This window comes from Neofelis nebulosa, chromosome 12 (assembly GCF_028018385.1).
Source record: "Neofelis nebulosa isolate mNeoNeb1 chromosome 12, mNeoNeb1.pri, whole genome shotgun sequence".
Lineage (NCBI taxonomy): Eukaryota > Metazoa > Chordata > Mammalia > Carnivora > Felidae > Neofelis > Neofelis nebulosa.
In genome coordinates, this window is record NC_080793.1 from 51,774,965 (window position 1) to 51,788,267 (window position 13,303).

At 40.3% G+C, this 13,303-nt stretch overlaps 1 protein-coding gene across 2 annotated transcripts in view; it reads right to left on the minus strand.

Moving 5' to 3' along the window:
* ADAMTSL1 (ADAMTS like 1) overlaps positions 1-13,303 on the minus strand; it is an 877,457-nt gene that overhangs the window by 544,417 nt on the left and 319,737 nt on the right. The window lies entirely within an intron of this gene.

Genomic DNA, 13,303 nt, shown 5'->3' on the forward strand with positions numbered 1-13,303 from the left:
TTAAATGTAAATTATTTCACTTAATGTCAAAAATATCGCTCTAAAATATAGCATGCTCCCTAGTGTTCTTGCTGGCCACCGCCAGGTCTATCTTTCACAGCATGGGTTTTCATTCTGGGTGATGGTTATGGTTCAGATAACATGGTTGGTCCTGTGCCATATCTGAAAACTTACAATAATAACTTGTAGTTTAACACAGTTTTCCTATAATTTCATTTTTTTAAACACCGAAGTGTCCTCCTTCCTTTTAGAATTGTACACCATGTATGTGAAACCATTCTATTTTAGGTTATTTTAATAAGGCATTTTTGCAAAAATTTCTCAAAGCTCACTTAAATATAATAGCTTATATATTCTTTTTTTAAATGTTTATTTATTTTTGAGAGAGAGAGACAGTGCGAGCAGGGGAGGGGCAGAGAGAGGGAGACAGAGATTCCGAAGCAGTTTCTAGGCTCTGAGTTGTCAGCACAGACCCCAACACAGGGCTCAAACTCATGGACCGGGAGATCATGACCTGAGCTGAAGTCAGATGCTTAACTAACTGAACCACCCAGGTGCCCCTATTCTTTTTGTTTTTTAATAAATAGTCAACACTTTTATCTTAGCAGATTGTTAAATGAACACATGTTCACGGAGTGCAAGCACTATGTTGACTATTTTATAATAGCTTACTGATTCAGTCATTTAATAAAAATTTACTGAAAATTGATTAGTACTAGGGAACAAACAGAACTCCCTGGCTTCATGTAGTGGAAGAAAGAGACAAAGGATGAATAACTAAAATAAGCACTGTGCTAATAATAAGTATTCCAAAGAAGGAATGAATCATCGAGAGGGATATAAAGCTTTGGTACTGGGTGGGGTGTTACTGAAATCCACATGAGATGGTTAGGGCAAGCCTCACTGAGAAGGTGAGTCTTGACTAAAGACCTGGGTGAATTAAGAGAGCAAGAAATGCAAATATCTGGCAGAAGAGCTTCCAGGAGAAAGGAACAACAAGGGAAAAGGCCCTGAGGAAGAAAGTAGCTGGCATATTCAAGGAACAAGAGGAAGCCAGCATGTCTGGAGCCTAGGTCAATGTTTCTCAAACTCAGTTCCTTGAGTCCCAGAATTCTAAAATGCCTTTTGTTAACACTTTTACTAAAAAATATCCTTAGAAATTATGGCTACCACTAATATCAGCAGAAACATTTGCTGAGTACTTACTATTAGCCAGGCACTATGCTAAACACTTTACCTTATTTAACCCTTACAACAACTTTGTGAAGCAAGTCACAAACTATTGTTATAACCATTTAACAGAAAAGCAAAGGTTTGGCAAAATAAAGTCACTTGCCCAAGGTCACACAGTAGGTGGGAGAGCCAGAATTTAAATCTAGAGTCTGAATCTAAATCCAGAGCCTCCAATATGAATCAATACCCTATATATCCGTGTGTGTGTGTGTGTGTGTGTGTGTGTGTGTGTGTGAGCGAGAGAGAGAGAGAGAGAGAGAGAGAGAGAGAGAGATTTCAAAATTTACTTACTTCTACCATTTGTATGCCAAGGCCAATTTTGGTATGGATGTTTGCTAATCATAAGGAAATAAGTTATGATAAACATTAAGTCAAATATCCATCAGTGGATGAATGGGTAAAGACAATGTGGTGAACACATATAATGGAATACTATTCAGCCTTAAAAAAGAATATTCTGCAATATGCAACAACATCAATGAACCTCAAGAACATTATGCTAACTGAAATAAGCAAGTCACAGAAAGATAAATACTGCACGATTTCAATGACATGAGATATCTAAAATAGTCAGATTCAGAGAATCAAAGAATGGAACAGTGGTTTTCAGGGGCTGGCAGAAAACAAAATGAGGAGTTGCTAATCAAGGGGCATAGAGTTTCAGTTAAGTTAGATGAGTAAGCTGTAGAGCTCTACTGTACCATATTGTCATACAGTCAACAACAGTGTATTGTATACTTAAATATCTGTCAAGAGGGTAGATCTCATGTTAAATTTCTCACCATTATAAAATACATTTTTTTTCAAAAAAGAAGTGTTAGTAAGGAATTTTGCGTATTTGAAATTTAAAAAAAAATATCAGAATTAAAAAATTGTTATTAAATTAGAAGTGGAAAATCCCTGTGCCACTCAAATGCCATACTTTCTAATGTCCTTCATCTCATCCCTGGTGGCTAACAACTGGGGAATGTCCAGCTTCCTCAGAGTCCTCGGTAAGGGAACTTTTTAGGCAGTGCTCCTCGCTTTTCATCTCCTTCACATCCATTCTTTTGTGGACATCAGCTCCTACTCTAGCAAGTTCTTCTGGATGACATACTTTTTCAGCTGAGGTTTTCCTATACTACACCAAGGAATTTAGAATTTGGTAGAAATGCAAGTGTTTGAATGAGGACTGGTATATATTTCAGACATTTCAGAATGGTAACTCTAAAGCAGGGTACAAGAAGAACCTTGTAGAGAAATGGAACACAGAGATTAATTTAGAGAAATCTCAGGGAAAAATTGATGAGATCCTGAAATATAGAGGCAGGGGGGCTCAGGATGGCATAATCAAACACCACAGCCTGGGTGGCTTGAACAATAGACATTAATCTTCTCTTAGTTCTGGAGCCTAGAGGTCGATAATCAAGGTGCTAGCAAATTTGGTTCCTGGTGAGAGGTCTCTTTCTGACTTGTAAGCAGCCACCCTATCACTGTGTGTTCACATGGCCTTCCCTCCAGGTGTGTACAGAGAGAGACAGGCAGACAGAGAGACAGAGATGGGAGGAGAGAGGGAGAGAAAAAGGAATAAAGCTTTCTGGATTCTCAGGACACTAATCTTATCAGATCAGGGACTCACCTTTCTGACCTCATTTAACTTTATTTCCTTAGAGGGTCCATCTCCAAATACAATCACATAGTGTTAAGACTTCAAAAGATGAATTGGATAAAGGGATGGGCACACCAACTCAGTCCATGACGGTAACTGGAGATTATATGTTGAAATTTGAGCTCAAGCTGGAATGTGGGGATGTCAACACATAAATGGGAGCTGATCCAGTAAGTGTGGATAAGATTGCTCAAGAACAGTCTAGAAAGAAAACTACAACTCCAGGTAACACCAACATTGAAGAAGCACATGGAAGAAGCAGCATAAGCCAGTCATTTACATTAAAGGGGAAAAAAACTCAGAAAGGTCAAGGTAAGATCAGGAAAGAGGGATACTAAGACATTCAAGGACGGGATAATTGGAGATTGAATAATGTTAAAACTCCTCCTCTGAGTAGCACGTGCACTGAGAAGTAGCCATTAAATTTGGTACCAAATGGGTCATTACTAACCTGTGTTCCCTTTAGTATAACATATGCTATCATGTGATTATGGTTTCCAAATATATTGGGCAATCATTTACTTATTGACCTTCTCATGTGCCAACGACTATGCTAGGGGTAGTGACATAAAGATAACCTACAACTTCAAAGATCATAATAGTGAAACAACTTTACTGATGTCAGAAATCACTGAGCTATAAGTCCTGTGCATACCGGTGCCCAGTCTCCTTCATTTAACTATCTGGCACAGCCTAACTCATTAATCAGATGTGTAACAAGCTGTTATTTACATTTCACTTGCTAGTTCCAACTTTTGCTCTTAACCTTCTCAAATACAGCATTCTTTCAGTGCAGATCCCAGGTGTGCACAAGTTGCAAATACTCTCTCTATAGTCACCTAAATATTCCACATGGTCTCTCCCTCTACTCCTTTCCCAACCCAACCAGGACCAGTTTGTCTTTTGAGCTCACATACCCTGATGTACTCTCCTGTGTTACCTTTCTTCTCCTATTTGAAATAGTTTTTGGTAGATTTGTTATTTATGAGTCAATGTACTGCTCTTGTAGGGCTCATATGCAAATCTCTGGCTTTTGCCAGAGACACCCCACGCCTTCCCTGGCTCTCAGATTCTCTCCTAACTCCTCCAAAAACTCCTGTATTTCATCGCATAAATCGTCACCTTTAAGAGTTAAAAAAAAAAATTCCACTGGCAACCTATGCTTTGAATGTGTCTTGTAGAATATGCTTTCTTTGGCTAACACAGGGTTGTAAATTTTTAAAAATTAGTTTATAACATTTAAAAATTGGGATATTTACATAAAAATGAGGATTTCCATGTTCTCTTAAAAAATCAGACAGCCTGACCACACTGTTCCTGTAATCCTGCCTGAGGAGCATTGGTTAGAGCTGTGGGTACTGCACCCTTTCCAGGGATTACAGGTACTCCAGTTCCTCCACAGCCTTCACCCCTCCCTCACACATGGCTCATGGCTCTGTTATGCCCCACCAGTCACCACTTTCATTGTGCTTTTTTTTAAATTTTAATTTACATCCAAGTTAGTTTGCATAGTGCAACAATGACTTCAGGAGTAGATTCCTTAATGCCTCTTAACCATCCACCCATTTAGCCCATCCCCCTCCCACAACCCCTCCAGGAACCCTGTTTGTTCTCCATATTTAAGAGTCTCTTATGTTTTGTCCCCCTCCCTGTTTTTGTATTCTTTTTGCTTTCCTTCCCTTATGGTCATCTGTTCTGTATCTTTAAGTCCTCCTATGAGTGAAGTCATATGATATTTGTCTTTCTCTGACTAATTTCACTCAGCATAATATCCTCCAGTTCCATCCACGTAGTTGCAAATGGCAAGATTTCATTCTTTTTTTTTTTTAATTTTTTTTTTAATGTTTATTTTACTTTTGAGACAGAGACAGAGCATGAACGGGGGAGGGTCAGAGAGAGAGGGAGACACAGAATCGGAAGCAGGCTCCAGGCTCTGAGCCATCAGCCTAGAGCCCGACGCGGGGCTTGAACTCATGGACCGTAAGATCGTGACCTGGGCTGAAGTCGGATGCTTAACCGACTGAATCACCCAGGCGCCCCAAGGTTTCATTCTTTTTGATCGCTGAGTAATACTCCATTGTGTGGAGTATTACACACACACACATACATACATACCACATCTTCTTTATCCATTCATTCATCGATGGACATTTGGGCTTTTTCCATACTTTGGCTATTGTTGATAGCGCTGCTATAAACATTGGGGTGCCTGTGCCCCTTCGAAACAGCACACCTGTATCCCTTGGGTAAATACCTAGTAGTGCAATTGCTGGATCATAGTGTAGTTCTATTTTTAATTTTTTGAGGAACCTCACACCTGTCATGTTTCTTATCAGGATCTTAAACTATTTAGGATTTTTACCCTTACTCTAGAAAAATCACTCTACAATGAAGTTGTATGGTGTGTTCAATAATATTGTCATATAACTCATTAGTCTAACTCTCAATTTTTACAAATTCTGGCATATCTAAAATTATCATATATATATAGTAACACATCCTTCAAGCCAGATGGGAAATTCACAGTTTTCAGAGGACGAGTTTCATAGATTTGATGTTAGAGATACATTAACCCATGGTTTTTTCAACGAACACTCACATTTACCCATCATTGGCAAGTTGTTTTATTATATCGCTTTTGAAAGGTATTTTTCTTATGCCCTGTGTTCCATTCTTGATTTAGGGCACCTCCAGGAAACATATCTTATATGTGTGCCAGCTATCATGGCTCCCTTTTTTGCTTTTGGTAAAAATGTGTTCTCCTGGGACCACAGCATATGCCCCTGGAGGACAGCTGCTATTCAAACTACAGCTACATATTGATAGATGGCAGACTTTGGTCTAAAGCACAGTGAATCCAGTACCTTTCAATGATGAAGCTTAGGAGATTTTTCTACCCTAAATCTCCCCAGAATCAAATATTTACTTGAAAAACATATGTGCAGAATTGTAGAGTAAATAGAGACAGGGCAATGTGGCCAGAGGTGCAAGGTCTGGGACTAGAAATCACATGTTGTGTTCCTAGATGTGTCTTTAGCTCCCTGAGGGATGTCAGGAAAATCACTTAACTCTCCTAATCCAGCTGCAGAATGGAACTGTTGTTACTTATCTGCCTTGCATTGTACAATCGTGCTTGATCTCTGCAAAGCCTTAGACATGGCAAGATGCAAAGAGATTCCCGTGACTTTCTGAGGATCTTAAAATATGCAAAGCAAATTGAAGCACAAAGGGCCTCACTCAAGCAACCAAAGGTCTATTTTCCTAAAGAAATGTAAGACCAGGAGGACATCTGTCCTGTAGTCATATAAGTGGGCTTCTCCCTACTCCTGCCACTGTGCTCTTACTTTCTGTTCTAGCCAAACATCAGGTCTATCTTCACCCCCTCCCTCCTCCTCCATTTAATAGGAAACACATTCTCTTTCCTTAGGGGGGACACACACACACACACACACACACACACACACAGACACACACACACACACACACACACACAGAAAAAAATAAAGAGATTTAAGTAGAACAGCAGAATCTCTACCTACACACAACTTGCTAAATATATAGAGCTGAAAATAGCCAGAGCTGAGAGAAAGGAAAAAAAGAAGAGTGTTTTAACAGTAAAGTAAAACCACAACTAATGACTTCAGGAGACAGGAGCTAGGTGGACAGGCAAAGCATTACAGCTTTAAATATATGGGATTTGGCCTCACCTCCCCAGTAAGTGGCCTGGCACCAATTCAAATAGGCTGGTCTGGCACGCTAGTGCCTCTGAAAGGGACCACACTGGCGGATGGAAACGACCACAAAAGCCACAGAAAAAGTGCAGGCTTCCAAAGGCAACAAGGAAGCAACCAGACTGGCAGCAAAAGCTATGCCAAGGCCCCGACATCAGCAGGGAGGGGCCAGCCTCGCCAAGTTGGACTTGTTCTCTCCTTACAATGGGATGGCCACCAGTCAGCCCAGTCAGTAGGAGGATGGGCACAGAGTGAACAGGCACCGAGGAGGGTCCTTGACCCAGGTAGCCCAAGATGGTGACAAAATAGAGAACGCCACACAGGAGGAGGACAGGGTCTTCTTCCTTCTGGGTGCCACAGTGCAGAAAGCTGAGAGAGTCATGCTTGCAGAATATTTCTGTGTACTAAAAAGAAGGCAATAATCTTTATGGGCTTCTAGTTCTGGAAAATATTTTGCTGTACAAATAGTTGTTTCTCATGCCATCAAAGACTGCCAAATGATTTGGTCCTTGAAGCATTCTTGCTTTGTCCTGCATGAAAGAGTAAGGAATCTAATTCAGTGGGTGGAAGGCTCAGCAGGGGGCTTTAATTGGCCAGTCACCATTTTTAGCAACTATGGTGGTGTCTACACAATGCCAGCATTGCTAGCTGGAAAGCTGAAATGGAATTAAAGCTTTACCCGAGGCTAAACAATACATAATAGTGGGACTATTTGCCCTGAATTGGCTGATTCCTTTGGTAACTGCCAGCCTCCATTTTCTCCATTTTAAAATATGGATTAAAAACTGATTTCCAAGATTTCCAGAGGGGGTAGTATGAACAGATTATTTCCAACTCCTTGAAGAGTTAAACATGCCAAGTAGTCACCAAAAGATACCTTGTTCTCTCAGTAACTAGAAAACTGTAATTATGGATTTGATACCATTGGTCTGCTTTCCTTTCTCTACCCAAGTAGACCAGCATGAATAATAATTAATGATAATAACAATGGCAACATTTCCCATTTTCCCAAGCATTTCACATTTTGTTCCATCTTATAAAACTCTATGGGTTAGGTGCTAGTAGACTCCATTTACTGAGAAAACTAGGGTTTGGCATATCTGGGAATCAGAAAGTATACAGTAGTAGAAACCCAGTGAATCAAAGGTTGGGCAGAGAGGGTTGGGCTATGCTCACTCAGAGCCTTGTGCGCTGCATCCCAGGAGCATGTTCAGTTTTTGATACTTCCTGAGGAATTTAAATAGAGATGAGCAGTAGGCAGTTTGCCTATTGAAGCCTCATATTCTTTTTTAAAAAATTTTTTTAATGTTTTATTTATTTTTGAGAGAAAGAGAGAGAGACGGCATGAGCAGGGGAGGTGCAGAGAGAGAGGGAGACACAGAATCTGAAGCAGACTCCATGCTCTGAGCTGTCAGCACAGAGCTAGAAATGGGTCTCAACCTCAAAAACTGTGACATCATGACCTGAGCCAAAGTTAGACGCTTAACTGACTGAGCCACCCAAGCACCTGAGCCTCATAGTCTTAAGCAATGTTTGGGCTGGGATTACAGCTTTGGTAGGCATATAGATGCTATTTTAAGCCACGAGGGGATGAATTACCTACAAAGTGAATGTAGAGGGAAGACAACATGATATTGAGCCAGGAAAAATGTGTAGAAAACAGAAAACCAGCAATGAAGACAGAGTGAAAGACAGGCAGCTTTCCTGCAAGCCAGGGACAGAGGATATTTTAAGAAGGGAGTCATCAATTGGGTTGGCTCTTATTGGCAATTGTGATAAAGATTCAGGAGTATTCACTGGACTGAGTGAGGGGAAGGTCTCTGCTGACCTGGGCAATAGCAATTCCATTGAATAATCAGGGGAAAAACCAGTTTAGATGAGCTTAAGGGCTGCTTACAAAGTTAAGGAAGTGGAGACGGCAAGCGAAGACGTCTGGTTATGAAGGGGAGAAGAAAGATGGGAGAGACAACCAGGTAGGTAGAGAACCAGGAAGGATTTGCAAGCTTTGTGGGTTTACTTGAAAGAGCAGTCTGAGCACATGGATGTGCTGTTGGAAGCATGCAAGAACCAGAGAGAGATTGATGATGTGGGGAGGATCACTGGGAGTCCAAGGTCCTAAGGAAGGTGTGTGGAGATCCAGGCCACACATGAAACGTTTTTGTCTTTGCCAGGTAGGACTTCTGCTTTAGATGGCAAGAGGCGAGGATGCCCGAATTAAGGGAAGAACAAAGAACACTGGGAAAGCTGCTGATAAAAAGCTTATTTGGCTAACCTCTCCCTTGTTCTCCAACCCCATTCTTGTGCTTGGATATCTGGCACAGAACCCGCCTCCTCCACAGTGTTCTTTTGTCATCTCCAGCTTGTTTTCTTTACCTTCTTTCAGATAATTACTCACTTGCCTCATTTTGCATAATAGCACATGGCCTTGTCTTTTCATTCAGTTTTTTCCTAGGTATACATTTTGTTTGGGAAAGATCTCTTGCCTTTTCTAAAAAAAAGTGGTGGTAAAACGCACATAACGTGAAATGTGCAATTTTAACCATTTTTAAAGGTACAATGTGGTGACATTAGGTACATTCATTCAGTGTTGTACAACCATCACTGTTACATCTTTCCAGAAATAGCCATCACCCCAAGTTGAAACTCTGTGCCCATTAAACAATATTCCCTTTTCCTCCGACCCCAGCCCTAGTAACCTGATTCTACTTTCTTTCTCTCTCAATTTGGCTAATCTAGAGACCTCATATAAGTAAACTCATATTTGTTCTTTCACATCTGGCTTATTTTAGTTAGCATAATGTTTTCAAAATTCATCCATGTGCTAGCATGCATCAAAAAGTTATTGCTTTTTATGCCCAAATAGTATTTCATTGTATGCATATAGCATATTTTGTTTTTCCATTCATCTGTTGATGAATACATGGTTTTCTCCTTTTGACTGTTGTGAATATCGCTGTTGTAAACAGGGGTGTACATCTGTTTGAATCACTGATTTCAGTTCTTTTGGGTATATACTAGGAGGGGATGAGCTGGACCCTATGGTAAGTCTGTGCCTAACTTTGTGAGAACCTGCTAGCCTAGTTTTCATAGTAGCCGCACCACTTTACATTCCTATCATCTATACATGAGACATATACATGTATATATAAGCTTAAAGCATGATGTGTGCATGAACGTACTTAGACAAAAAGTACACATATCTATACATATACCATCTATCCAATTTCTCCATGTCCTCACCAAACCTCTTATTTTTTCTTCTTATTATTGTCAGTTATTATTTTTGGATAATAGCCATCATAATGAGTGTGAAATGGTATATCTCATTGTGGTTTTGATTTGCATTTCTTTAATGACTAATGATGTTGAGCATCTTTCCACGTGCTTATTGGTCAGTTGTGTATTTTTGGACAAATGCCTATTCAAATACATTGCCCATTTTGAATTGAGTCGTTTGGATTGTGTGTGTGTGTGTGTGTGTGTGTGTGTGTGTGTGTGTGCGTGTGTGTAATTCCTTGCCTTTTGCCTTATCTTTTCAGATCCCCTTTCATCCATAGCAAGGTGCTCTTGATAAATGTAAGAATTACGAAGTGACTTTTTATTGGTTTTTGAAGATGTTATTATGAAAAATTTCAAACATTCAGAAAAGTTGTAAGAATTACATTATGAACATCACTACACCTAACACCTATCATCTATCTAACCATTAGCCAAGCTTATATTGTGGGTGTGTGTTTCAAAATAAGTTGAAGACATTAAGAAATAATTTTTTTAATGAATAAAAAATGCAGTCTCATAAAATGTGTAAGTGAGGTTGGGGCAGAGGTACAGCTATCTCTGGAACTTCTCTGGTGGATAAAGCGTAAGAACAGAAGAGGCCTAAAAGTCAGGAGGGGTTTAGCTGCCTTACTTTGAACATGCCTTAATGCAATTTCTTGGGAAAATGAATCAAAGAAAATGTTCCCAGGGAACAGGCAGTGCTGACAGGGGGATGTCACCATCACAGCACCCAGGCTGTATATTAGTATGGTTGCTGGGCAACACTGTTGTCTCATCTGATACACGTGTGAGCAATGAATCCTGAGGCTAGGAGTAAAACTGCCTGAGGCTGGTCGCTTCCAGAATTAGCTCTAAACGTCCCTGTCCCTCTCCTTCTACTGCATTGATTCTCTGGTCTTTCTCTATTCATTTCTTTACCCCATTTTTCCCCCCATTATAACACCCTCCTCTAGAATACTGTTTTAGACAGAGAACGTCTGTAGTGAACTTTTGGAAGCCTCCTCAAGTACCTATCGATCTACACCAACCTCAGGGCTCATTACACCTTGCTTGCACTCAGCTTTCTTTCCTGCATTCACTTCTGGAGAACTCCTAGCAATCCTGTCATGATCTCAAGGGTCCACGTTGCTCCTTCTTATTATAACCAATCCACCGCCCGCCTAGCAACTTCCATCTTTCTCAAACTCCTCACGCTCCTCCAGGCTTGCATGCTGCCCTTTGACCTTGTCCCAGAATAAAAATCATCTCGGGGATGCTTATGAGGTATCAAGGAAGGTGGGGAAGGCTGAAAGGGGATGGAACCTTCAACACAGAGGTGCAGGATGTACCCTATGCTCAGAGAAGTGTAGTGTCACCAAGGAAATTTTAAGAAATGAAACCTCATGATAAAAGCAAGAGAAATTATACTTTGGTTGGAAGCACATTTTAGGAGAGGGAATGAGGAAAACAGCCAAATACGATGGTACAGTCATCCAGACATGAGAGATCAAAAACAGGGCCCCTTGATGAAGCAGTCAGTGTCATCTGAGAAACAACACTACGAGTGCATTTGGAAACAGATTATAATGTCTCCTGCTCAGTTTCATTATAGAAAAGACTCCACGGGTCTTCTGGCACACAGGGTAGCTACTAACAGTTACCAACAGCCTGCTGGAGAGCAGGAAAGAGGCAGGGATTTTGACAGAACGATGAATTGCATCCAAATAAATAAGATTTAATAACAGAGTATGAAAAGACAAAGTCCTCATTTTCACCTGTCTCTGGATTTGCAAACATAGATATTTCCTTTAGAGAGGAAACCACGGTATTTATGATTGGCTCATATTTCACACCTTTATTCATACATATCCTGTGATGTAAAAGGCCTATTTCTTATTACATAGGAAATGCTAAATGCACTGGGGATTCACAGAAAAGCTCAAAGCTTTTCTAGGAGAAGTTAACGTAAGTAGTTAGTCACAGGAGTACAACCTAAAAAACAAAGCCTTCTTTCTGACTCTGCAGAAATTAAGTACTGACATGTGAAACCTGCTGAGAGTTTCATCTGTTTTTACTCTGAAAGCCTCATTCTTTTTGTCTAAGTACGTGCATGCACACATCATGCTTTAAGCTTAAAGATGAGAGCCAACTCTGGCAGACAAGCCTGGCACAGGGTAAAGAAGGTAGCAGCGCCCCCTCGTGCTCATTCAGTCCAATTACAGTCCACAAATGCACAAGTGGGTGAGACCCTTTCATCTTTATCCGTAGATGGTCACAACACCAAAACACCAAAAAGTTTGCATTTGTTGATACTATAATTCCCAACCAACCAAACTTCAAACAGGGTAAGGTTCTATTAAAAGGAAAAATGAATGCAAGTCAGAAATATGAACTTTCAGTCAAGCCTTTTAATAACAATTTTTACCATTGCAATGAAGATCAATGCAATGTCACTTGCAAATACAGTAAGGTTACACTTGGAATATGGGAACAATATATACCTATAGATTAGCAGAGAAAGGTGAGTTGGTTTTCAAAAATTAGGTCCCTGGTGCCAGGATAAGGGGAGCTGACTGATTTAATTCTTGCTCTGGATAATGTGATACATTTAGCTCCCTTATTATTGGGTTTAAATGTATTAAAGAGCGGAGCAAGCTTTTCCATTCTTGTAACATAGTGAAAACATTCTTTCAAATGGCTTGTTTGTCTTTATAAAATGAGGCATGCCGATATATTATAAAATGCTGCTCTCACATTTCTCTTCTTCCTGTAATTTCTTCTTACTGCAAGACCATTAATCACAGTGTTGAGCATAGGTCCACAGATCTGGCTGCAGTAAAAGAAAAGCTGACTACTTATCAATGAATGTAGCCCTCAGATGATGACGATGATGATGATGACGATGATGACAATGACCACAACGACGATGACGACCAACATACCATCCCTCAAAAGCTTTATAGAATGTATCTCATAACAGACCGATAGAGGAATTATTCACTTTACAGGGGAGGAAATTGAGTCTAAGGCCACAGAGCCTATTGAGGTAGCTGAGGTTAAGATTCAAACCTAGGGAGTCTGACTCCAGAGCTCAAGCTCTGAATCACTCTGGGATATACTGCCTCCCAAGTGCAATGACACCACATGGAGTCTACAGAGGATAATTACACTGATGGGTCAGCATGGTAATTTAGTTGCCAAGGACCCACAATGGGAATGGTGGTGTGTTTGAAAAGTTGTATATGAACATGGACCTAGAAAAAGGGGTACCATTATGTATACTAGTGTTGCTGCATTCTGTCACCTATGAACAACAGCTATGATTCTTCCCCCAACACTCTGCTTGAAGACAGAGATTCTAGTGGAATGGTTACTCAAGGGAAGAGCTCTGTGGAAATTTTGGGACCACTCTCCTCAGCTAGCAGTTTTCAAA